Below are 23,561 nucleotides of genomic sequence, written 5' to 3' on the forward strand. Positions count from 1 at the left end.
TCATACAACTTTACACAGAAACGTGGACTCAGCTGATGATCCTTGAAAGTTCTCTAAGGGCTCTTCAACTCTAAAAGTCTGAACGACGTCTAACCTTCAGAGGGGTCCAGGCGTCGGGCGCGGCGGCCATGTTTGGAGTTGTTGTGGACGAACATGTTGTCTGACACCGCCAGCACGTGACCGTCCACGTTGACTGTGGTGGAAATCACAACCTGTGAATGAACACATGGTGATTGGTTAGAGCGGAGCAGGATCACTGTGAGACAGGTGAACCAGGTGAGCCAGGTGTACATCTTACCTGGAACCTCCTCATGTCTCGAGGGTTTCCTGCATTTTTCAAACAGTTCTGATTGCACTTGAGGAAGAACTTGAGGAAGAATCTGCAGAAGAAAGAGAACACAGATATGTTAGTCTCAGTCTGATTACCCACAATGCCTCACTGTCACACTGATTCAGGACCAGAACAGTTCAGTTTGACTTGTTTGACTTGTTTCACATCAGGAGGTTCTTCCTGATCCTTCATGAGGAGGGTACTCCAGGTCTCACATTGTCTCTCAGCTGCTGATGACATGATCATTCAGCGACGGCGTCTTCACAAAGACAGTCAACACTTCCTGCAGACTTATGGCGTCTCATTAGGAACCGCCTTTTGATTTCCCCTCCCTCTCATCCGATCTCTAGCCCACCGCGTGGTTGATTTACGCCCGTTTTTACGGCAGCAGAAGAATATTGATTGTGGATGGATATCAATGAGGATGGGTGGTAATAACCCGCCGCTCTGCAGGAGGACGAAGGGGGGGTCAGAATGGATAACCACCTTAATGCATTTCACACTGCCTTGTAATCTGTGCACATCCATCTCTCGGACCATCGCCTGCCCCCCCTCCCCCTTCGACGGAGCGCCTCCTTTTTAATTGCCACATTATCACAATAATAATCCGGGCAGTTAACAAGCGGCAAGGTCGCAGACAGACATGTCACATTAACCAGGGGATAACCTCGGCAGAAGACCCGGCTCCAGACCCCCCATTCACCCTCCTCCTACTGAGGCTGCTCCAGCAAGGCATGCTGGGAGAGCACCAGGAGGGGGGTGGGGTTATAAATGAGGTCGGCATCGATTTCCACCTTAATAAGGCGGACACAATTCCACCTTAATAAGATGGTAACAGTAGCCTAAAAAACACACAGCAGGAGCTCAGCGGTGATCACAGCAGCTTTATTCTAACCTCATAAAATGTCTAACATTTTACCTTTTTGTAGGCTTGTAATAAAAATCCTGAGATTTGTTTAATCTAGGATGAAATTTAATAAATTATTGACTGATTTTAATAAAAAAAAGTATGTGTCCTGTTAAGTCTATGGTCTTTAAATTGAAATAACAATGTAATGTCTACAAAATAGAACTATACTTAGATTTATTTTGACTTTAAAAGGTTTCATGGATAAAATCTCTCAGTTTGAAATGTTTAAAGGGACAGCTGACTCTGTCTGACCTAGAATACAACCCCCATGAGAGAATAGATTAACTTTTCTGACTCCACTGTACCCTAGGTGGTGATATGTCCTGTTTAAACTAGTTAAACTTAGGCCTAGTTGGGGCCCTAGCACTGAGGGTGTGAGGACCCTTTTGAATTACATGTCCTTTGTTTATTTTTTGTTATTATTTTGCCAAATAAATGACTAATATGGAGGCCTTAGTATAACTTAAAACTCATCAAAAATTCCTGAAAATTTTCCCCTCATGAAAATGTACCTGTTCTTGGTGGTTCTGTGCAAGTCCATCATGCAGGGGCCCTATAGTGGCCCCAAACGTGAAATAGGTGACTGGGTAAGAGCTACATGCATGAAATTTGGTACACATATGTATCAGGTCTAGATGGGAAAAAAGTCTCTTGGGACCATCCTCTAAAATGTAAAGCAAGCACACCATAAACAGCTGAATTTCAAATGCTGGCGTTTTTGCACATTTCAGCGGACTTGTCAAAGAAATTTTGTCCCAGTGACTCCAGAACTTTTTTGGCCATTCTAGACAAGATGGAGATCTAAAGCTATGCAACCCGTAAGTTTTCAGCATAGGGCGGGGCTGTGACTACCGCCACAACTTTGACCACTTTTTGTATGTTTCAGTAGTTAAAATACACTGATAATGCCAGTCAACTTTTGAGTGCTTGTTTCAATCATCACAAAACTTCACAGGGATGACCACACATTGATCCTGAATGCATTTATGCATTAATATCATTACTTTGTCACAGCGCCCCCCTTTTGTTGCCTTAAATGTTCAGCCCCCACACACTGTTCAACCTCGGCTTATGAATTTGGGTCTGAATGTAGATCATAATGAAACCTACAAAAAAGCCTCTGTGACCCATGCCCAAATCCCAACAGGAAGTCCACCAGCTTGATCTCACTTTCAAAATAAGGCATTTTGAGTGGTACCAAATATTCTGTGTTCAACAGATTCTGGCAACACAACAGTATCACGCTGCACAGTGTACCAACACCCAGCGATGGCGTCCCACTCTGACATTCACTGTGGTGCGAAGGCTCTTCAGTGCTGCCTGTAGCCCTCGTTCTGGTTGACCTTGCTAAGAAGCCTGGTGGTTTTAAGTCAGACAACAAACATTAAGGGTTTTTATATTTCTTACATGCTCTTCACTTTTAGTAGACTTGTGTTTCTCCTTGCTAATGATGATTTCTGACGGCTGACATACAAAGTTGACTCTACAGCTCTACTGGTGGCACCCCATACTCGAGCATGGTTGCATTCACGTCTCCTGCATACCTTACTCCTGTACATACCTTGATCCATGGATCAAGATCAGGATCTGGATCCCTGATGGTAAATTACAAACATGCTGACAAACATATGTGTTGGTTTCAGAGCAGTCCTGTTTTTTTCTTTTGAGAGGAATGGTCCTTTAATGAGCCACAGAGAGGAGAGAGATAGAGATGGGCAGCATGTGTGTATCGACTGAAAGCTGATCTGCAGCTGTAATGCCCTTTATGGCAGAGAACAGAATAATGTGGAGCTCCATTCAGACGATCTCCAGTCCTTCAGAGAGCTGATACCGATCAATACGGATCACATTCACACAACACAACACACACAGACACACAAAACACACTCCAATAATGCAGAAAAGGCACAAAGACAGCTACACACAAACAAACACAAAACACACACATTCTACAACTGCTGCATGGACACACACTCTGGAATATGAAGAGATACACACAAACAAATAAATACAGCAGGAGCTGCACAGAGAAAAACATATTCACAAAAATAGACAAAATACACCCTCTAAACACACATAAAACACACCCTATACACAGAGAGTACAAATAGAATACACACTATAAAAAACATGAAAAACATGCATTTTATCAAGCTTGAAATTCAGTTATTAATCAGGATTAATCCTGATTAATCAGGGCTCAAACACTCCAATATCATTCAACTTTTGCACCATAACAATCCATTCAGGACCAACAAATGTTCACTGTGAAAAACTTTAATTTAAAACATATAGAGAAAATATTTTCCCATTTTCTAAAATCAGTTATTTTAATCAATTTCAGCCCTGTTTAAAATTCTCAAATACTTGAATTTTTTGGAGATTTAAACCCTTAAAATGTCAGTGTTCATACAATAAGTCTTAGTTGGTTGTTTTTTATGAAAAACAAATCCTAAAATTAGTTATTTTTCAAAAATAAATGTGGGGTGGCTGGGAGATTTTTCCAAGTATAGTCTTGAATATGTCAGTGACTAGCTATACAGTTTTTGTTAAAAATTTACATTTTTGTGTCATTCATATTTAAACTTTTGCACCATTATAAGCCATTCAGGACCAAAAATGTCCACTTCCAAAAACGGCGATACAAATAATATTGATTAATATTTTTTAAACTTTATGGCTTAAATCTTGAAATCAACTTCAGTCTTTTCCAAAACTGCCAAATATTCAGCTATTTTCATGATTTTAACCCTTTAAATGCCAGTTTGAATTCATGCTGTCACTGTTGTACATAAAAATCACAAAAAAGAGTTATTTTTAATAATAATTCATGATGGGGGTTTAGTATGGTTTTTAAATTTACACTCTTAGATATGGGATTAGAAACTGAGCTGATTTTGATGCCAAATTAGTTTTTATTATTAAAACTTTACTCCCTGATAATTAACCCATGGACAAAAATGTCCTATTTACTCCCATTATAATCACGTGATTGATTTTGAAGAAAAATAATCAAATTTATTATTTTTAGTGTTTACACCTAGATGGCGCCATTTTCCCACTCAGCCTCTGCATGATTTTATTTCTTTCTCAGTGATGAAACAGCGTTAGATCACCAGTAGTGATAATATTATAAAATTTCACTGCAAAACAAGTTTGACTTTAGCATCAGATTTATGCAACGATTGCCTTTATTTAGATTTTTGCAGCAATTTTGTGAAAAACTCACAGACTTGGTGAAAGTGTCTGGAGTGATACCGAAGGGTTAAAACTGATGGGACAGCTCACATAAACACATGCACACAATAAAACACACAGACAGAGGGATATAAACACACACCAAAATCACACATTAAAGACAACACACTTCTGTTGATCCTGCCCTGTGTGTGTATTAGTGTGTATTTGTTTATGTGTGTGTGTTTCCTCTTAATGTGCTCCCTCTGTGTGTGTGTGCTTTTGTGTTTTCAGTAAAAATGGATTTAATGTGATTATTACAGAAACATCACAGCTTCCCAGCAGCTGATGTGAACTCATAACAACACTTCCTCTTTACTTCCTGTTTCCAGTCTCAGTGTCTCAGTCAGATCAGAGTCTGATAGAAAACTCTAAAATTCCACAGACCAGCACAAACAGACTGAGCTAGAGGTGGACTGACTCCTGGGATCTGTGAGGGTCTGGGTCTGCTTCAGTCAGTGGACTCTGGTGGATTTGAGTTTATCACATCAAAATGTACAGTATCATATCCTATAGAACAGTAAATAACGTAAAAACTCCAAACATCCCCATGACAACATCAGAGAGTTGACGTAAAGGAGGTAAAGGTGAACCACTAAAACTTTATAAACACCTGATAAATAAAGGAGGAGGAGCTCAGACAGCAGCTCCATCTTCTTCTTCTGTGGCTCCTAAAGAGGAGGTGAAGATAATGAGAGAGACGGAGTCTGCTGGTGTCAGCTGTCACCTCATTACACCGGCCAACAATCAATTACAGCAGGAGAGAGGAGAGAGAGAGGAGAGGCGAGAGACAGGAAAGAAAGGAAAGAGAGGAGAGAGAGGAGAGGGGAAAGACAGGAGAGAAAGGAGAGAGGAGAGGGGAGGGACAGGAGAGAAAGGAGAGAGAAGAGACAAAGGAGAAAGGAGGGGGAGAGATAGGAGAGAAAGGAAAGAGAGGAGAGAGAGGAGAGGGGAAAGACAGGAGAGAAAGGAGAGAGGAGAGACAGGAGAGAAAGGAGAGTGGAGAGACAGAAGAGAAAGGAGAGAGACAGGAGAGAGGAGAAACAGGAGAGAAAGGAGAGAGGAGAGAGAAAGGAGAGTGGAGAGACAGGAGAGAAAGGAGAGAAAGGAGAGAGAGGAGGGTATGTCTTGAATCACTGCTGCTGCTCCTGCAAGACTACACAGACGCTCATCATGAACACCTGCAGGATTTGAGACTCCAGATAGATAAGAACTGTGGGGCTGGACTCATTGGCAGAGCACTGATCCAGTCCACACACCTACTGAAGCTTTGGTGAAGTTTTGGTTCTGCTTGTCTGGAAAATGCATCTCTTTAAAGTCAGTTATAGTCACATGGATGCTGTATGTTTGCATAGCTGTCACCTAAACTAATCCTCCCTTGACCCCAGCAGGGATGGAGGAGGTTTTTTATGCAAGGTAAGATTTCTCATGCACAAACACGCCACATGGATGTGAAAGCAGTTGTTTCAGGAGCAGGACTAGACCTAAACCAGACCTCTTCCTATGTATATATGCAAACCTGCTACCCTTTCATTCTCAGACTGTACATCCAACGTTTCTTCTATTTCTCTCAAACCAGCATCAGCAAAGATGACATTGTACCAGACTGTAGCAGGAATTTAACCCTTTGGTCTACCCGCTGCTGTGGATTTAAACCAGCCACTCTATTTAACAAGCAGCATTATTTAACATAACAATGTAGACTTAGAGTCTTCATGTCATAGGCTATTTAATGAGAGAGAGTGTGTGCATAAATTATGTTTTCTGGATGTCTTCACATTTCTCCATTGGACTGTACAACAGCTCTTAAAAAAGTCTGGACAGAACTCAGACAATTAAAATATGACGTAGGAGGATTTCCTGCAGGATCAGACTGATTTTAGAGGAAGCTCTGAGTGCAGCAGTGACAGAAGAAGAATGAATAATGAGATTATAATCTTAAACATAATTAATAAATGTATTCATCAGGTTTGAGTCTGCTGAATTTCTCACCTTTAATCCTGACTGAACAGGAACATGACAGAGGCGGCCCTAATTGTTCCAGTGGAGCCGATTTAAAGCTCATTTAGCTCAAACTGAGGGGGGAGGAGGGGGGAGGAGGGGGGAGGCTGCTGGTCTGACTTCAGCGTTTTTGACCGGCCACTCCAGATGATGTCACCCCGACCACACCCAGTGCACTATGGGAAGCAATTACGCTGGGCTCAGATTACAGGGCCCTGATGAACACAGGCTCACACATGGAGGGGGGAGGAGGGGGAGCATCCTCCCCCCTCCTTCCCCGTCCTCCCTGGAGTCTGTCACTTATTACGTTAGTCAGAAAGAAAAAGAAGCAGAAAAAAAATCAATATTTCAGCAGGAGTATTTTTAAAAGCCGCCGCTGCTCTCTCGCTCACTTGCTCACCCTCACAGTTTGATTCTCTCTGTGAGGAGCCAGCTCGCCGCCTGCTGCCGCCGCTGCCACTTTACCACCTGACCGCCCACCTGGCGAGCCCGGGCCAGCACGCCGCCACCAGCAGCGCCGTCGCCTCGTCTTTCTGGTGACAAAGTGAAAGAAAGCACAAAGCAAGCGTGGAGAGCCAGGGCAGCGGAGAGCTAACAGCCATCCGTCCTGGTTAACCCGCCAACCGCCGCGCCATCACAGCTCGTGTGTTTGTGGCTAACGAAGGAAACGTGCAAAAGGGGCACAGGAAGAAGAAGCTCGACGCGGTCTGAGGTCTCTTAAAGTTTGGACATTAAACCTTCATGAAGGAAGGAGTTACTGCAGGATTAGACGTGTCAGAAAGGTCTGGTGGCGTGGACACTCTGAGTAAAAACACAAGATTTTTACATCTGAAAATATTATAAAATATTTATTCTCCTTTTATTTCCAGAGACCTGGCTAACAGTGGGTTCTGATCAAATTTACTTTAGTGACACTGTTTAACCTCTTTTAATCACTGTTTCATTCATTTCACTACAATTTTTGACTTTCAAACATATTTTTTTTCTATTTTGCCAGAATTTGTCCACTTTTTAACTGCTTTTCAACATTTTTTGCCCTTTTTAGCCCCCCTTGCCTTACTTGAAACATTTCTTTGCCTCCTTTAACCAACTGATAACACTTTTTAACCAATTTTTTGCTCCATATAACCTTTTTGTTTTTTCAATCTTTCCAGGCAATGTTTTGCCTTCACCATTTTCCCCCCATTTTGCTTTCCTCAACCCTTTTTTGCATTGTTTATCCAGCTTTTGCCACTCAGTAGATCAGTCTGAGTTCAGTCATCTCAACATTTGATTTTAAAGGTCACATATTTTACCCCTTAAAGACAAGTTTATATTGGTATCAGAGGTCCTCAAACATGCCTGTGAAGTTTGCTGCCTAAAAAACACCCTAGTATCTGATTTCTGCATGTCTGAAAACCCCTATGTTTCAGCCCTGCTCAGACCGAGCTGTTTCTGTGTCTGTGGCTTTAAATGTTGCTGAGCTGTCTGACTCCGCCCCCTCATCCTGCCCCTCTCAGGAAATGGATGTGGCTCTCAATGAGGGTGGAACTTTCTTCCAAGAGAGGACCAATCGAACCTGGGGGGCAGGGCTACCTCCCCACATGACATCATGAGGGGAAAATCGGAGAACGGCTTTTTTCAGAACACATTTTCTGAAAGGTGGAGAAAGAGAGGAAGGAGGGAACGGATTTTTCTGATTCTTGGGGGGATTGTGGACAGGCCAGGGGCTCATATTTTTGTTAGGAAAGCCTGAAAAAGTGTATTTTGCACATTATGTGACCTTTAACCCTAAGGAGCGGCCAGATAACAAGCTAAAGCCATTTAGGTAAATTGGTGATTATTGTGAAGTAATAATACAGGCTGTTTTACAGACTTTGAATTGCTTCAACTAAACCACACCTGGAGGCTCCACCTCTTTCTCCAAAACTAATGCTGATAGGTCATTCTCTGATCAAGCACAAACATGGGTGTAGCCCGGGGAGAAGAAGGGTCCTGATTAAGGAATCCACAGTAGGGAGGGGCCTGTGAGAAGCCTGCGATGAAAAGTGTTTTTGTGTGTGTCATTATTGAATCTAAGTGACTAAATGAATTGGTCAACACATTGAAATTTGTATCAGAAAGAATAAAATACAATACCGGGGTCCTAATGGTTTAGTCCAGCGCTGCACAATAACGCAAGTAAATTTAATTCAACCAAAGTAAAAATGTTGCTCATAACTGTGGGAATTGTGGTTCAGAAATACATTAAAATGCATGGATATTTGTAAAAATGGCTCTTGGTTAGCTGGTTAAGGGGGGCCCTGTGTAATATTCTATTATGGGGCCCAAAATTCCTCACTACGCCCCTGAGCACAAACACAATGTTGACAGACATGATGCTGGACAGTCCGTTGACTTTGTACGGTTATGACTACTTCTGGATGGTTTTAGTCGGACTAAAAGTATGATTCAGCTTCTAACAACAAAACCAGCTGACTGGTGCAAGGAGTCGACGTTAAATACTGATTTGTCTGCTCACGTGTCAGGACGCGACTTTTGCTCAGCCTAGCCAGCTGACAGGAAAGAAAATAAAGTCAGTGTTTCCAAAGAGCTCCAGGAGAGGAACAGCTTCCCTCACAAAGTACCAGTAAATAATGATGCAGCATTTTTCACACACTCCAGTCGTCCATTTGGCCTACAGCAGGGGTCATCAAGTACATTTACACAAGGGCCAGATTTAGTCTTGGCAGAAACTCTGGGGGTCGGACTTTTCAAATAAACAGAAATTAAATTCTATTTTTGCCACTTTTCACCCATTTGCCACTCTTTAACCCCTTTTTTGCACTTTTCTTGTTAATTATTGTCCCTGTGTGCTAATCATTAGCACATTTCCAGAACTGTGCCAGGCTATTTTGCTAAATGTCTGCCACTTTTTGCCCCTTTTTGATATTTCAACCCAATTTTTGCCACTCTTTAACCCCTTTCAAACCACTTGTTCTGCATGTTTAATCCCCTCCATGCCACTTATTTTAATCCATTTTGCCACTTTTCTTGTGTTTTTGCCACTTTTTTAAGCTATTTTCATAACATTTTTGCAATTATTTGCTAATTTTGGCCCATCTTTCGTACTTGTTTCCCCTTTTTGCCACATTTTAACCTCTTTTCACCACTTTTCTTGCCAAATTTTGTCGGTTTGTGCCACACTGCAACCCATTTTACCACTTATCACCCATTGTTACGAATTTATCTGTCAATTTTTGAACCATTTCTGCCAACTTTAACCCTTTTAAAAAAAAAAAAATACTAATAATGGCTGGCAAGTAAATTTCTATAAAGAATGATCAAATATTAAGTCATACTAAAACTACTTCACTATTAACTGTTTTGGGATGGATTTAACTACTGCAGACATGTAAAGCCATCAACATCTTCTTTTACTGCTTTTCTGAATTTAATGATCTTCTAGGGGGCCAGACAGGAAGCTTTGGGGGGCCTGTTATGGCCCCCGGTCCGCCAGTTGATGATCAGTGACCTACAGGCATGTGGGGTGCTATGGTATTCATCACAGGGCCCAGCACACTTGGCACCTGCCAGGGAAGACCAAGCCTGATTGCATCTCTTCTATCCAGGCCTTTTCAACCCTGGAGACCACTTGTGGTTTTTGGGCCCCAACACGGCAGGGGGGCTCGTGGCTACATCCACCACACCCCCCCTTACCCCAGCCTAAAGGTGTGGACAGATTATTTCCCCATGCCCCTGGTATTAAGTGAGGACATCCAGAGCAGGAGGGGTTGTGTCAGTCCTCCTCCCCTCAGACAGCTCACTCACCACATCTCCTTATTTCAGCCTCAGTTTCAGCTCAGTTCTGTTTAAAACCAAATGAAAATGAGCCGACACAGAGAGAGGGTGCAGGAAGGAAGTAGTGCTGCTGTGACTGACTTCAGTGGGACACTCTTAGAGCTTATAGAGAGATCTGCTTCTACTACAGCTCTTCTCTGGTGTTATGATGACATTTCTCAGTTAACGATTAAGCCGACATGATTTTCCATCCGCTGAGTCTCTTTTCCCGGTAAAAGGTGCCCAGATAAAAACCACACTGGGCTCTTACATGTGGGTTCACACTGAAATTAAGGTCTGTAAACATGGCCGCCCTAACTCTACCACCTGACCGCCCACCTGGAAACAAACACAAAGCAGGCGTGACGAGCCGGGGCCACGCCGACCTCACAGCAATCCGTCCTGGTTAACCGGCCGACCGCCGCGCCGTCATGGCTCATCTGTTTGCGGCTAACGAACAAACGGAGCAGCAGAAACAAAAGAGGACGAAGCTCGCAGCGGTTTGAGCTGCAGAAACATCAGAAGAAGAAGAAGAAGAAGAGGGGGCTGGCGCTGGGCTCATTAGGAGGATGAGTAAAGTCTAATATTGACTCTCGGTGTTGTTGAAACGCCCTCTTCAAATAATTACTGAAGAATTCACATGATGCTCCTCGGCTGCTAATTAGGATATGAAACAGGAGCGGCTGCACGCCCATTACCATTACATGATGATTCACTGGCCCCAGCACCCGCCGCTGCCGCCGCCGTGTGCGTTTGCTTTGTCTGGCCTTATTACTGCACACGAGCAGGCCCTCCTTGGCTCTGCTACACGCCATCAATAATTCACAAGCCAAGATGGCAATTACAGGAGCATGTACAATCAAACTAAATATTTGATGAGGCACTAAAACAGTCCCTGGAACAGATCTGCCTCTGTCTCTCTCTCTCCCTCGCTCGCCCGCTCGGCCTCGTACTGTCTATTGTCACAACACATTAGGTCCTCGGTCCCTTATTCCCCAGACTTTGTCTTGACACGCAAAAGCAGTTTATTCTGCTAAAAGAGCCTCGCGCAATTCATTTGTTCCGTCTGAAATATTGAGTGCCACCATTATGCATTCTGGGAGGCTGCACAACGCCAAGCATCCCGTTTTTTTAGTCCTCGCCAATAAAGTGTCAGAGCGATCGTTGGAGGAGGTGTCGCATTAAATATCTGAAACTAATCAATCCCAATCAATCGCAATAATACAGGAGATACTTCCCTCCTCCTCCTCCTCGGCTTCGTCCTCTGTGGCCGGAGGGAAATTTTTCTGCATTAAAAATAATTTGACACAAAATCCATCAAGAGGAGGAAAAACTCCTGATGACTCCATCGGCGGATCGATGGCTGACGACCAAAAGTAAAAACACATGAAGGAGTTTGTCTGCAGGGAGGAATCATTCAGAGGCTAATCGTTTGGCTTCAAGAGGGTTTATTAAAGGTGAATGCCGCTGTTTTTAATCTGCAGATATATCTTTCATTTTTAGGTCTTAATGAGTAAGAGGAGATGAACAGGCGGGAAAGTCTGCAACAGAATCCTAGAGGTTGTTTTTGTCACCGACAGGCTCAGTCACATTTTTAATCTTTACATCTAACCTTTGCTCTTTGAATATAGAGCGCCATATCTGACCACAACTGAAACCAGCTACAGAGGGAGGGACGTGAGGATTTCAGGTTGTTTTCCAGACTGTTTCAGAGCTGCTTTGCAGATTTCTCGGGCTGTTTTCAGAGTTGTTTTCCATCGTTTTTTTCAGGCAATTCCCAAGCACTTTCTAGATAGTTTCCATGCAGTTTTCAAGGCTTCTTCCAGGCTGCTATCTTACTTTTTCCCAGGTTGTCTCCAGAATGTTTTCCTGCTGTTTATTCAGACTCTTTCAACGCTTTGCAGATTTTTCCAGGGCTGTTTCACGGTTGGTTTCCAAGTTGTTCCAGGTTGTTTTCCAGGTTGTTTCTCAGTAGTTGACATCTGTGGTTTGTTCCCAGGCTTTTTTAACGTGCTGTTTTCAGGCGTTTTTCCAGGTTATTTCTGGGGTGTCTCTTGCTGTTTTCCAGGCTTTTACCAGGTTGTTTTCCAGACTGTTTCAGAGCTGCTTTGCAGGTTTCCCAGGCTGCTTATAGAGTTGTTTTCCATGGTATTTTTCAGGCTATTCCCAAGCACTTTTCTAGTTTCCACGCTGTTTTCAAGGCTTCTTCCAGGTTCTTTACAGGCTGCTATCCTACGTTTTTCCAGGTTGTTTCCTGATATTTTTCAAGCTTTTACTAGGCTGTTTTCCAGACTGTTTCAATGATGCTTTGCAGATTTTATCAGCCTGTTTTCCAGGCTGCTTTCATGGTGGTTTATCCAAGTTTCTATGTTCTTTTTCCAGGTTATTTTCAAGCAGCTGTCAAGGCTTCTGCGGTTTGTTTCTAGACCTTTTCTTGGGCGTTTTCGTGCTGTTTTTCAGCCTTTTACCAGCTGGTATTCCAGTCTAATTCCATGCGTTTTCAGGGACTTTCCAGGTTGTTTCTGAGATATTTTCCGAAGCAGATTTCCAGGCTGTTTCTAAGCTGTTTTATGTTTTTTTCCAGACTTTTTCATGAAACTTTCCAGTTTTTTCCAGGAATCATTCAGAGGCTAAATAACTTTAAGAGGTTGTTTACTAAAGGTGAATGACACTATTTTTTCCAGTACAGTTCAGGTGAAATGGTCCTTGTGTAAAACCGACAAACACTGACTCTGCTTCAAAAAAGCAGACATTAAAAATATCTTGGAGCTAAAATCAACTAAAGCTTTAGCTACAGATAGAAAAGAGACGGTGAGTTAGAAAGCTAAAGCTGCTGACACTGAACAGGTTCTCTTTCAGGTCTTTAAATTTGGATCATTTCTGTTGAATTAAATGTTAACATTAGCATAACATTTTTTGCCCCTGGAGCTGCCTGGAAGAGCCTTCAAGGTTGCCTGGAGTTCTCTGGACCGGAGCTCCAGTCACCAATTATATTTGTATAATTAACAGGACAAATCGCAGGTGGTCTGAACTCGTCTGAGGAGGGATTTTATTATTTTAAGGATAAAAGTCTGTTGTCTTTACTCTGATGGTGATGGAGATTTAACGCCTTTTTAAAGGCTGTTTTTCAAGTTCTTTCCATGTTGTTTTCCAGGCTGTTTCAACGAGACTTATCAGACTGCTTCCAGGCGGTTTTTTAGGTAATTCCAGGTTGTATTCTTAGGTCTCCTCCAGGTTGTTTTTGTGGCTTTTCCACGCTGTTTTCAGGCTGTTTTTAGGGTATTTCAAGGTTAATTCCAGGTTATTTTCCCTGTTATTTCCAGGTCTTTTCCAGGTGATTTCCCCCTTTGTTCCAGGTTATTTTCCCTGTTATTTCCAGGTCTTTTCCAGGTGATTTCCCCCTTTGTTACAGGTTATTTTCCCTGTTATTTCCTATTTTAATACCAGGTTATTTTCCCTGTTATTTCCAGGTGATTTCCCCTGTTGTTTTAGGTTATTTTCCCTGTTATTTCCAGGACTTTTCCAGGACTTTTCCAGGCCTCTTCTCCCATATTTCCTCCTGCTTTTGTCGTCTGTTCCGGTTTATCCAGCAGCAGCTGTTGACTCGGCGCTCCCTCTGTCTGACAATATGCCGCCAAGCTGTGCACAAACACTGCTCCACTCACTGTACACTACATCTCCCATCATCCCCTGGGGCCATGGCTCGTCTGAGGAGGGACAGCGTCTGTCGGTCACTGATATTAAATGTCTTATTGAGTGGAGGGACTGGGTTAGTCCTGCCGTGTTTACTGGTTTTACTGGTCAGTCCAGTATGTGTCCATACTATTTTGACTGCTGGTAACAGAATCTTTACTGGTTGTGTTGATGGGTGTACCAGTGCCAGCCTGACGGGACTCTAGTCCAATGACCCATTTACCATCACAGTCTCCTCTGACCTCTGACCTCTGACTAATCACTGCTCTGACCAATCAGCTCCCTGATAATTCTCCTCTGTGCAGAAACGAAACATGAACACATGAGCCTCTGCACAGATAACCTTAATATTGTCATTAATAATATATAATCAGTTCACTGAGAGAGAAGTCTCTCCTCCTCTAACCTGGGGAAAAGATGGTGACGGGTCATTGTGGGGTCAGACCAGGAGGAAAAGAGACCGACACCGACACTGGTCTCAGTCCTTGACTCCTCTAGTCTCTGGTCTCAGTCCTGGATCTTAGACTCTGGTCTCAGTCCTAGACTCCTCTAGACTCTGGTCTCAGTCCTAGACCCCTCTAGACTCTGGTCTCAGTCCTAGACTCCTCTAGACTCTGGTCTCAGTCCTAGACTCCTCTAGACTCTGGTCTCAGTCCCAGACTCCTCTAGACTCTGGTCTCAGTCCCAGACTCCTCTAGACTCTGGTCTCAGTCCCAGACTCCTCTAGACTCTGGTCTCAGTCCTAGACTCCTCTAGTCTCTGGTCTCAGTCCCAGACTCCTCTAGACTCTGGTCTCAGTCCCAGACTCCTCTAGACTCTGGTCTCAGTCCCAGACTCCTCTAGACTCTGGTCTCAGTCCCAGACTCCTCTAGACTCTGGTCTCAGGTTCCATAGATGAACAGGATGAATAAATCTGCTGTCGAGGACGAGGGTGCGTTCAGAGTCACAAACAGAGCGGAGCGTTAGCGCTGAGAGGAGAGCACAGATGTTTTAACATGAAAGTGTTGTAGATTCTTCCTGTTTGTGTTCTCTTGTTTCCTGCTCGCTGGAGGTGAGATGGAAGTGTGTGTGTGTGTGTGTGTGTGAGGAGATGTTGTGTATGAAAGTACACATGCTGAGATCCTGGAGCGCAGAGACGAACAGAACATCCCATAATTATTTCATACCGCTTCACAGAGAGATGGAAGAGGAGAATTTTCTTGTTTTTACTCCAGAAAACCAGTTTTCCTTCACAACACATGCACACACATAAAACACACACGCATAAACCACACACATTAAACACACACGCATATTAAACACACACACATTGAAACCGGCCCGGTGAAGCGGGGTCGCTGCTCAGCTGTGTTTTGGCAGCGTTGTCATGAGGATCAGCGTTTTAGTCCCTGCAATCGAAAAATCATCTGTGACGCAACGCTGCAGCCGGACAGGAGAGTGTGATATCATGAGAGAAAAATGAGGTGGAAATGGGAGAAGAGGTCAGAATTCAGAGAAAAACATCTGAATGTTCACGGATAAAAACACTGCGGACAAACTGTTCAGCCAATCAGAGACATGAAAACACAAACGTACCTTTAACCGTGTGTTTAACGAGGTCACATCTGTGTGGAGTATGGAGGATCAAAACTCCTGATTCATGGAAGTTTCTAGTTTTCCTCCACCTGAGGGTGTGTCACTGGGTGCATGGTGGTTGTGTAACGGCTGCGTGACTGCTTGGTTTTCATTGTAGCGTGCACATTAATAAAGCAGGATCTGTATAGTGAACTTTATTTAATCGAGGAGGCTTTCCAATAGAAGCTGCTCCCTATAATGTGTATTTCCACCGGCTGTCAGCATTAATGCATTAATCATAATTAATTAAGGCCCATGATTGGTGCGATTAACTTCAGTTAATCCACGCCAGCCTCTCTCTGCAGACTCGCTGATGTAAAATGAGTCCACCACTGCTCCTCCATGTCTGATTTTATTCTAAGACCTCAAACGTCTCAGTGGAAGACGTCGTCAAACATTGACCCTTCTCTGTTCCTGTAGTTCTTCAAAGATCCAGAACACGTTCTTCTTCTGTGGTTTAATTCATGTCAGCATCTTCAATCCATCCACAGTTTCTAATTTTATTTCAAAATAAGACTGTCGAAGATTTAACTTTTGATTAAACGATTAATCTCAGGATTTCTGCAGTTAATTGTGATTAATCACACCCATTTAATTACATTCTAAAATACCAATATTTAGCATTTTTGTATCATTTTGGGTTTTTCTACCATCTTAAACTTAGGTGAACTGAGCTGCAGCTTCAATAGAACCTATATCTATAGAAGTATTGAAGACTTTAACATGATCTTAACCAGGTTAAAAGAACTTGTAAGGGACTTAAAGGAAATATGTGAACATTAAAAAAGGTAAATGTTAGATAAACACATGGTTCAGGTGATTCCTGACCTGTCCTCTAAGCTGTCGGTGAGTTTTTAAACTAAAATGAGACTAAAGGTCTGCACACACTGAGCTCAGTATTTTCAGATTCATAATCTGAAAGGCGTCATGCACTCGGACCTTGCGCACTGAGTCCGATGCGTTTTTATCTGCCTTCACTGCAAAAATTCGTAGAATGTGGCAGCTTGTTTCATACTGCGAGCCTGTGGCTCTGTTACTGCTTTAACCCTTTAGCACCCTTCAGAAAATGATGATGTTAAACCCTTCATACAGAGACTGTTCAGTTCCTTAACTAAGAATATTTTTTTCACTTTCACTGCATTGAATTTTTTGGGCAACAATCTCGACAGCCCTATTTCTGTCCATGCAGAAAGTCTGTTTTTAAAGGTGCATTCCAGTTATTTTTGTGCTACTTTTTCAACCTTTAACCTCTTCATCTGACATTCCCTAAACTGCTGATTTTCTCCTCTGTTTGCCTCTAAAACTTGTTTTTTTTTTCTTCAAAAAAGACTCTATTTAACATATTCTGGGCATAAATAACTAAAGTGGGCCTAAATCACTCGGATATGTCCCAGTAGATTTGGATGTATGTCCTCTCAGGGCTTCCATACTTCTGCCTTTATTTTGACTTAACTTTTTATTGATGATGTGAACTGTTTGACTTTTTAAGAGTTAAATTCAGTCTAACTCTGTCAGCCTTCAGCGTGTTTCTTCACCCGTCTGTCATGCCTTGCAGTCATTCATTCATTCTCTGGTTTAAAGGAAAACTTTTGGCAGCGTTTTCAGTAAAAACGTCTCTGAGAGGTTAAAAAGGGGTTAATATAAAGGTCAACAGCTAAAGTCTTCACACGCGGCTCTCAGGGGCCCAAACTAATCGATTGTGGGCCTCGGGGTCAGTCCGAGTCTTCCTGGGGTCAAAGGTCAAGTACACTGCATTAAATAGAAATACTAAAGTCTTTAAAAAACATCAGGATGTAATTTATAATCCTTTTTCTCTCTGAAATCAAACTTCTGTTGCTTCTATCTGAAAGTCTGTTCTAATGCTCCCTTCATTTTGTTTTTGTGTCTTTATTTTGTTTATTTCTTGGCTTTTATTTCCAGTATTTTTCCGTCTGAATCCTCCTATCACAGAGATTCCTGCTCTCTCTTCGTGCTGAACTGAAGGATTTCTTTATCCTCTCAGGACGGAGAGACGATCCTTCAGCTCCTCGTCTGACGAAATCCTCCTTAAACCCGGCAGATAAAGTCTGAAAACGCCTGAAGGTAAAAGCAAAAAACACATTTCTTTCCTGAAAAGTTGACATTTCTGAGAGGTTTGTCGTGTATTTCATCACGGTCCAGCAGTTTGTTGCTCAAAGGCTCCTCAGCAGAAGATATCAGACGTCAGATAATAGAGAGCTGCTGGTGATAAAAGCTAAATAAATCAGGTTCACACCTAAATAACAAATGAGTCAGAGAAAAATACAAAGTGAAAGTGCTGCAGGGATTCTATTTAAACAAAACCTCCCAGAGGTCATTGCATGCCAACATCTCTGCACACAGAGGCGAAACAGTGAGAAACAAACATGTCTGACACCTCGACCCACTTTTTAAAGTTGCCAACTTTGGCCTATTCAGCAAAAATGGAGGGAACAAGCCCCCAACCTCCCCAGCTTCACCAACATCCCATCCTCTAATGATGCCAGCCTTTAACGTTCACAGGACATTCCATGCTGTGCCTTTGATTATGTCATCATTTCAAGCTTATCAAACATTCCATCCTTGCTGTTGAAATGCAAGCCGGTCCAGACCACCAGCTTTCTTTTCAATCTCACTAGAACCCAAAAGGTTTCCATGGCAACAACAGGGAGAAAAGCTGCTAAAGAGGCACCACTAGCTAATAATATTGATCCACGTTTAACCTGCACACCATGCCGAGTCCACAGGTGTCGTACCTGCACTGTCTTTATAAGTGGACTCTAGGGCCGTGCATGAGTGCAGGACTGACCAAATAGAACCAGACTCTTGGGTCAAGGGAGTCCAGGTCCAGGTCTGTGAAAGCAGCCTTAGCTTGTGACTAATTTGCTCTCATTTATGTCTATTGTCAGCAGCCTAACTTCACATTGCATCCGTCTCTGTCAAACCCCGCCTCTCAGAGTTTTAACCCATGATCCCTGCCCCCAAAACCCTTGGACCCCCCAGCTCAGCGGTTCTCAGCTGTTTTTATTGGGTTGTCGATGTGTGACTTTAAACATTTGTCAAAAATGTCTGACATGCAGACACTCTGGGTGGACATACATCCATTTATTTGACTGGCTGTGAGCACGCTATTGGCTAATCGCACTCACACTGCCATATAAGCTGCTTCAGCCTGTGTGTCTTTACTGCTTTTGTCACCCTCCTCCACCCCAGCTCCTCCTTCATTCCACACCGATGTCATTCTGTTGTCTCTGACGCCTGCTCTGCTCTGCTGCTTCTCTCTCTGCCTCAGGGCTTTCTTTTTAGGCCCTGGTGCTGGTCCTGCTTGATGCTTTCCACGTAGGCTCGTGGAAGGGTAGGGGGATCCCAGAACCAGAGCCAGACCACCAGATTTACACGGAACAAAATGTAACGTTTGCTGATTTCTCATCAAGGTGGTGAAGGTCTTGAGACAAAATCAGCTCAATCTTTCCCCTTCTCGCTGACTACTCCATGTGAGCATCAGTAAATGCACCGCTGTATTAAATGTACAAATGTCCACTCTAGTTTAAGGATAAAAGGACTAAATATGGAGGTTGTAGGTCAAGGTCAAGGTCACCAGGCCTCATGTTCATCCCTTGATTGGGTGTGTGGTATCTCACTCTGAGGGACTTCCTCTGTGACTGCATGAATTTTCACTCTGACTCAAGGATGAAGTGAAGGTACCGTGGAGCTCAGCTGTGGAACACAAACTTTACTTACTGTCAGATATTTTGTTCTTGTCTCAATATAAAAGAAGACTTAAAAATGCCTTGATGTCAGCAAGATTTCACAGTAACAAGTCAATACAGTGTGGGCTTTTTTATGCCAGCTAATATTATTACTATTACTATTATTATTATCATTACACGATTATTATTATTATAATCATCAATATGGTACTATTATATTTAGATACAATAATCTATGTTTTTTCCTGTGTTTATTTATTATTATTGTTTCCTACTGTGTATTCTATTTCAATTAGAACTTGGTATTTGATATTGTGGTTAATTGTTACGTGTTGATCTCTTAGGTGAGGTTGTTGAGATAAGCCCATAGTGGGTTTCTACCTCACCTGCACATGTGAGTTACTTTTATTCACTTTTCTTTGTCTGACTGTGCTTTTTTAAATGTGCTAAATAAAGAAAAGAAAGAAAAGAAAGTGAACACATACAGAGTTAGGAAGAGCCTAAGAAGAACGTCCTGTGCTTTCTACCTCATTAAGGTGTGTAACTGCCAGGCACTAGTTCTACTTATTTATATCCTGCACATTATGACCTATATAATACATTTAAGACCAGAGGGCCTATGAATAAAACTGTTAAAGCAGGGGTCATCCAGTACATTTATTCTCCACAGAGACTCTTTAAAATACACAAAAATTAAAGAAATATTTTGGTCTGATTGAAATATTATTGTAGTAGTATTTGTATTTTCTTTCAAAACATAGGACATTTTTAGTCACTACTGGAGAGATCTATCTCTATTATCTATAATGCAGCAAGACACAAGGAGACAGGCCTGGGCCCCTGAAGATCCCAGAGAACAGGCCCTCCACAATTGTGATTTAGTACCAGTATTAACTCGTTTTTGACACTTATAACACCTTTTTGCCTCTTTAACACAATTTTGCAAGATTTTAACCCCTATTGAACCACTTTTCCTGCATGTTTTATCCCCTTTGTGCCACTCTCATCCATTTTTGCCACTTTCTAACCCCTTTTCATTAAACTTTTTCAACAATTTTTGCAACTTTAAAACCAATTTTTGCCACTTTTAACCAATTTTTGATACTCTTTGCCTCTTTACCCCAATTTTGCTATTTTTTGACCCATTTAAACCACTTTTACTACACATTTTATCCCCTTTGTGCCACTTTTTTGCACTATTTTTGCCACTTTTAACACCTTTTGATTACATTTTTGGACTATTTCTTGTCATTTGTAACAAATTTTTGTCACTTATTGCCCCTTTTTCCCCTCTACCAATTTTTGCCGCATTTTAACCTCTTTTCACTGCTTTATCTGATCATTTTTGCAGCACTTCTGCCAACCTTAATCCTTTTTTAAATATCTACTAATTATGACGGTAAATTTCAGTAAAAACAGATCAAATGATAAGCCATTCTAAAAGTATTTCAGTATTATTTTTTGGGATGGATTTTACAGCTGCAGACATTTAAGACCAAAGGAAACTCTTAAAACCACAACATCTTCTTGTCCTCCTTTTCTGAATTTAATGATCTTTCGGGGGCCGGACAGGGATCTCTGGGGGGCCTGATTTGGCCCCTGTGCCACCAGTTGATGATCAGTGTGCTAAAGAAAAGAATAATCAAGTTCTGTGTTCTTTATAAAAGCCTGCCTGCAATAAGACTACGTTGTCACTAACCCTCGTAACTCTAAAACACAGAGCTCTATAAAAATAAACGATAATAATCTAGTTTGAGGTGATAATGGTGAGAGGAGTCAGACGGTCTGTCCTGTTTAAAGAAGGTCCAGTCTACAGCCTCAAACATGAATGTGGGCGTCTCCTCCCTCCGTTTCTCCGTCCTAAAGGTCAGAGCTCTCACTAAGTGACAGTAATGGTTTGTGTGAGCACTTCAGTCTCATTTATAAAAAAACACACTCGTCTCTTCACTTTTATGATTCATTTAACACACTGGCTGCTCCGCCTGCCTGAGCAGTAAATTCTTAATATGTACAACATGATTTAATTATTGCTCCACATCCAAACCAAGACGCACACTAACGATCTTAATCAATGTTTTACATCATGAAATATGTTTGCTGTGGCGTTCAGTCCATCACTGCATGCAGACGGAGGGAATACCAGAATAAAGGAACAATCCGCACTTTTCTCACTTATAAGACCGATTTTATTTCTTCATTATGCACTCTGTGAGAAATCTTCACAGCATATTGGACCAGTGGTACCTTAGAATAATGACGCTTTAACATCAGTGACACAGTCCTGGAAATACAGTTCACACCTGTACCAGGTAATACCATCAACATAATGCCAACATCTAAAGAAGGACAGAGGAGAAACTAAATCACACACATCTATCAGTCCGAAAGGGTTACAAAGACATTTCTGAGGCTTTGGGACTCTAGCAGACCACACTGAGAGCCGTTATCCACAAATGGAGAAAACTGTGAACAGTGGTGAACCTTCTTAGGAGTGGCTGGCCTAAAGAGCGCATGGATGACTCATCCAGGAGGTCCCAGAAGAACCCAGGACGACATCTAAAGACCTGCAGGCCTCACTGACTCAGTTAAGGTCAGAGTTCATGATTCACCAATCAGGAAGAGAGTCCAGTTATTAGGTTTAGGGAGCGATGTAGTGTTATTTTGTTGACTAATTATTTTCATTATAGTTTTTGTTAATAGCCTTTTTCCCCTGACAAAAATAAGACAGTAACTAATAAAAACAAGTGCACATGGACAAAAACTAAAACGAAATTAATTGACACTTAGGTCAACAAATAAAAACAAGATGAAAATGTTTGATGGAGACTTTATCCAATCAAACCTAATTTCGTCATGTAGAAAGTAGGGGCAAGTCAGGCATATATCCAATCACAGCTACTTTGGCTGCGTGGTGGCGGGGTAAGCCTGGGAGAGATCCAATCAGTCGACCATATTTACTGTCAATTTCGTCAACTAAAATGTTGGGAAATTTCATCAACTAAAACTGGACTAAAACTACGACAATTTAGATGACCAAATTATGACTAACACTAAAAGATATTTTTGGCAAAAGACTGTAACTAAAACTAAATTAGAAAGTGCTTTATAAATTAACACTGGAGCGATGACTCTTTCACATAGGGCAGGTAGGTTTGGATGGATTTATCCGTTAATAAAAGAAATCCTTAAAAAATGGATTTAGCAACGTAAGCACTAGCCCCCTGGCTACCACTGGACAATGCTAAGCTTCCAACTGTGTGGCAACAGTTTGGGGAAGGCCCATTACTATTCCAGCATGACTGTGGCCCAGAGCACAAAGAAGGACTGTAAACACATGGGTGATGAGTTCAGACCTGACCCAAACCTCATCCAGCACTGTTGGGATGAACTGGATATTTTATTTTTTACTTTAATAAAAACTACTCTGATCAGAACAACAGACAAGAAATTTATCGCTGTCGTACAATCTATCTAAACCTAAACCCTGTCATTTCAAACAGAATTACATTTTTATTGTTGACAATATGGACAGACACTAGGGTTGGGGGAAAAAATTGATACAGCAGAGTATCATGATATTTTGTGTGGCAATATATTGTATCGTCTCGTCCACCACATATCAATATTTTTTCAGATTAGTCTATGATACTGGATAAAAAGCATCAGTTGCTTTTCAGTCCACTTGATGGTGCTATGGCGCCCTTTGTCCAGTAAGGTCAGTCTTAGTCTTTAGATGAAATGTGTTTTAGTTTCAGTCACATTTTAGTCATTTCTGTCCTTTTTAGTCTAGTCGATGAAAACTCAGAACATTTTAGTCTAGTCTTAGTCATCCTGACGTAAACGAAATGTGTTTTTAGTCAGTTTTAGTCATCACATATCTATTTTTGTTAGTCTAGTTTTTTCAAGAAAAAAAGGCTGTTGATGAACATTTTTAGTCATAGCTTTAGTTGACGAAATTAACGTTGTATCAGATGTTTAAAATCACAATAATATTGAATCATAAGTATCGTGATAATATTGTATTGTGATTCCCACCCCTAACAGACACACTGAAGTAAATGATTAGGAAAGTAATGTTAGACTTCAGGGCTCAGCCATGATGAGGCGAACGTAAGGATGGCAGAAAATAAAGAAGAAACCGAGACGGCGTTAATGGGAAAGAACTGAGCAACTGTGAGAACTGACAAGAACATGGGGAAAAAAACAGCAAAGAAGGAAAAATGTTGAGCAAAAATGGCAACAGTGTACAAAAGCAGCACAAATTAATTGA

General features: G+C 41.9%; 1 pseudogene; it reads right to left on the reverse strand.

Annotated features, from left to right (window-relative positions):
* LOC121516234 overlaps nucleotides 1-23,561 on the reverse strand; it is a 227,414-nt pseudogene that overhangs the window by 80,477 nt on the left and 123,376 nt on the right.

This window comes from Cheilinus undulatus, linkage group 10, assembly GCF_018320785.1.
Source record: "Cheilinus undulatus linkage group 10, ASM1832078v1, whole genome shotgun sequence".
Lineage (NCBI taxonomy): Eukaryota > Metazoa > Chordata > Actinopteri > Labriformes > Labridae > Cheilinus > Cheilinus undulatus.